Here is a 4,477-nt window from a genome sequence, read left to right on the forward strand (position 1 = left end):
CAGCTCCTGATGCTGATGCCTGCAGGTAACTGCCCACTTCTGCCCCCACCACGCTGATCACCTCAGTGGGGGCATAAAGCAGAACATCCCTTATGCTGAGAAACCCACTGGGAAGTTTTCCCATCATTGGCTTTGGAGTTGCCTTCACCTCATGGTCTCAGAGGTATTACAGCTCTGTCAGCTGTTTATTTGCAAAACAACTTCTTAGTGCTTGCTACCAGAAACTGAATTAGAAGAGGCCAAATTTAGCCCTTAATGAACTTAAAACAAAATACTGTTACCTAGGGAGTGCTCCAGCAGGGAATGTGAATACTGAGGCTGTGCTGTTGTTAGTGTTCCTTCTTGCCCCTTCCTCTCCTGTGTCAGGATCGTCACCCTCACAACACCAAGCTGCATCTCTGGTTGGAAACAGCATTTCCAGAGATTGAGAGTAATCATTTGCATTCTCATGTGAGCATTATAAGAATACAAAAAACCAATTCTACATAGAGAATTTCTGTTCCCATACTGAAAATGTGCAGGACCATGACATAATTTAATTAGATAAAATTGTTTTATAGGCTGCCTGCTGTTGTGTGAAGACAGTGGGAAAAGTTCAGCTCATGTGTACTTCCATTGTTTTCAGCAGAATTACACTGGGGTGAATTTGGCAGTTTTGGGGCCAACTGGAAAACCTTTTTTTTCTCTGACCCTCTTTCTTAATTATTTTCCTGTTTCTCAGACATGATTTTTTATGGCCTCCAAAGCAACAGGCCCAGATTCATAAAAAAATAATATGGAGGATCTAAGATGCCCAAGTTAGGACTGTGCTTCCTTGAGGCTCCCTGTAAACTCAATGGAAACACAGCAGCACTTCCAGGAAAACTGATATACCACGTACCTAAAATTAACCAGTGGTCATTGCGCTTTGCGATGTTTGGGGGGCTGCTTGGACCCTACTCTCAAAAACACAGTTTCTGAAATACTGGATGAGTTTTTATGTTAAAATATACAAAAGCATAGGTTTCTATAATCCAAAAGAGTGTTTTCTTGAAGAGTTTTAAATGGTGTCTAGCTGCCCAGTTTATATGACCCCTTGGAATAACGCACAGGATGGAAAAAATACATGCCAGATTTAGAAGTATTTGATCTTTTGGAATCACAGAGGATTTAATTCCTGTTAAGATTTAATCTTTTTAGAAATAAGTGTTAATTAGTTCAGCAATATTTTTTGTTATACACAATTATTCAGCAATTATTTCTGCCTCAGCTAAGAAATATAACAGATCACACATTAATTTGGTACAGTAGATTTTCTCTGTGGACCATATTCAGATTTTTCTTGTAAGTGTGTATTTAATAGATATGCTTGCACTTTAGCAGTCTTGAACTAAATCTTTCAATGGGATGGTCTAGTTTATTAGCATTTTTCTTCTTCTCTTTGACCAGCTCAATATGAGACAGTCATTGCTTGGAATTTTTAGCAAGCATGTTGTTGGTTGTGATGTAAGTACACCAGAGCTGTGTGAGGAAGGAAGGTTCGACACTGCCTATGAAGACCTACATGTCTTTATGAACAAAAAAATGTGCAGCCATGAATGTCAGACTAGAAATAAATGAGGCTTAGTTGCCTTCCCTAAACTTAACTGTAGAAATTTTCTCAACCCAGGTGAAACCAAAATAAAAGGCAGCGTTTCTGGTAGGCGATGATCACGCTTATGATATGATGGGGCAGGTGTTTTGAGCTACTCTGGTGACCTCTCAGGAGGGCATCAGCGTGCCCCAGGCTCTTCTCAGTGGTAAGGTTTAGCTTCTTTTTACTTCAGGAGAATGACACAGCTGGTTGCATATCCCAATCACCACCTATTTGAGATAAGACAGCTGGTGGAAAATAGTAAAGGTCAGAGCTTTAACGCTCTGGTCTCCCATGAAAAAAGAAATAATAATGTTAGTATTTTAATTACCAGTTTTAGTTAAAGCTTCAGTGAAGCAAAGCAGCAGCTCGTACCTTGTTTTAGGGCAGGCTAATTTACCTGGCTGTCTCTTCGTTAGTTGTATATGGTACACGGTGGAGCTTTGCAGCATTAACAGCAAAATTATTGTCAGGTTTTGACTAATGTAAGCTGAGATCTTGGAGAACATGATAGTAGCTTCAGAGTGGTCTGATGTGCTTTACAACGAGGCACCAGCTGTCACCGAATCCTGTTCCATAAAATCATCCTCGCTATGAAAGAAATTGCTAATGTCAGGAGATGTCTGGAAACCCATTGGGAGAGAAGGGGAATTGCAGTATCATGCTCTCAATCCTTGCTTATGATACCCGTGCTGTGCCCATAAACTGCCCCCTGTAAACCTGTCAACCTTCCCCTTCCTTCTCAAATTTCTCCTTCTATATTGTTCTTTTTCTACATCCCAGGGCAATTCCTATGTGAATAATCACTTCTGACCAACTCTCTTGGGGTTTTTTTTGTAACAGCTCTGTTCCCAGCTTGCCCCAATCCAGCAGCACGTCACATTTCCCCTACTCACAAAATGTGAATTTGGAGGCCCTGGCCATATTTGTGCTGATAAATAAGAGAGCTAGGGAAGAAAAATCTGCTCAGGTCCTCGGCTCTCTTCTTTGTGCTCAGAGGTGCGGCTCAGCTCCTGCCTGCGTGGGACCAGGACAAGCACGCGCTGAGCCAGGCTCTCCGTCTAGAGCAGTCCACGGACCAGAGCTGGAGTGGGCTGTGCACTGGAGGATGATTTTTGCACTGTAGAGTGACGTGGGGTCTCTTTCCAGGCACTAATAAGTACTTTTCACCTCATTACCTTCATGATCATATTTTACTGGCATTGGGAACGCTTCCCTGGCTCTTGGCATAGGCTTGTGTTAGCCCAGCAGTCCTGTGCCCTGCAGTATCTCAGCCTAACAGTGTTGATCCTCCGCAGCAAATTGGATTTAGGAGTTGAATAACTTCAGGTGCTTTCTGGTTTGCTTTGGTTACTTCTGTCAATGCTAGACACATCTCTTTAAATCATATTGGTTGGTTGATGTTTATACAATGTATGCGTATGCACATGGGGACATCCCCCAAACAGCAGTACTTTGGGACATATATTATTATATACAATAAATTATTTGGTTACATATGTTAGAGAGCAGTCCCTTACTGCAGAAAAATGGATCATTAGACCTGAAAGAGCTTTCTCATCTCTTCTGTGATGCCACAAAACCTGATTTATTTCAGTTTCTCATTAGCTGTGGCAAGGATGATGTCAGACAAGTTGTGCATGCTCTGTCTTATAAATAATAAATGAGAAGGACCATGTCTCCTCTTTCTCTAATGGATCAGTGTTATAGCTGGATGCAAAAGGCACCAGCCTGTTTTATGGAACATAATGGAGTAACCAAATTGCTCAGACTCAGTTGAGTGTATTGATCCCCAGGGCTCCTGCTTGCCCCTTCATCTTGATCTCTGGCATCTCTCTCATCGTGTTGTAAAACACTACTTTGATTAAGAGGTATAACAATAAGCTCTTTAAGTTCTATAAAAAACTAGAAATAATAGAACAAAATGCATGTACTTTTTGGTCAGCCTAAACTTTATAATATAAAATCTTCCAAATATTCTTTCAGTGGAGCTTTATTTATTAATTATTAATTTAGCAACGCCAATCTGAAATGCGCTTCTCATTTCTTGCTTTCTATTGCAGTGCTTACAGAGAGCGCTTTGTTGTTGTAAGCTTCTCATTAATCATAATTTTCACTAATAAGGTGCTGTTTAATCAAGTAGTTCAAAACACTCTGCAAACACTCATGATTGCAGCTTTATGATACTGTTGCTTAATATAGCTGTGAATACGGTTATTTCTGTTTCATATACTGAAATGTCCATATTCAGTCCCTTGGTCATTTGTTTGCAGTGTTTGGCTGCCTTTTTAACCTTTTTAACCAGGAAAAAAAAAAGAGCATTGAAATATCTGTTTAGAAAGTAATATCTCAAATTAGGTATGTTGTGAAGCGATAGCAGAAAAGGAAGAGATGTCAAATCAGGGCCACACCAAATCTTGGCAGAGTTCTTCTAAGAATATTTTCCAGCAACAGTTCCTGTCGTGAATGACACCTGCTAAACAAATGGGCTACATTTCAGTGCTTTCACACTGGTTTGCAGCATCAGCAAAGGAGTTAAGTATTCTCAGCTTTTAAAAGATTTTCTCCCCACTGTCTTGGCATGCTGTATCGAGCCAAATCTTGGTGTTAATCTTGCTTCTGCAACATTTGGCATTCCTAGACGAAATTTTTCAGCATAGTGTGTCTCAATTTAGAGACAAGCACTCCTACTTATGAAGAAGAAATTCATATAGAGAAATTCCCTGCTTAAAAGCATACTGGTTGTAGACAGAAAATGCCATACCATTTGTCATCAATTTTGGCAGACAAATGGCATAGAGATGAAAATACTTCTGGTCATGTCTGTCAAACTCTATCTATAATTGTGTAAGTATGTAGTGATCT

Source organism: Charadrius vociferus, unplaced genomic scaffold (assembly GCF_000708025.1).
Source record: "Charadrius vociferus isolate BGI_N301 unplaced genomic scaffold, ASM70802v2 scaffold278, whole genome shotgun sequence".
Taxonomy (NCBI): Eukaryota; Metazoa; Chordata; class Aves; order Charadriiformes; family Charadriidae; genus Charadrius; species Charadrius vociferus.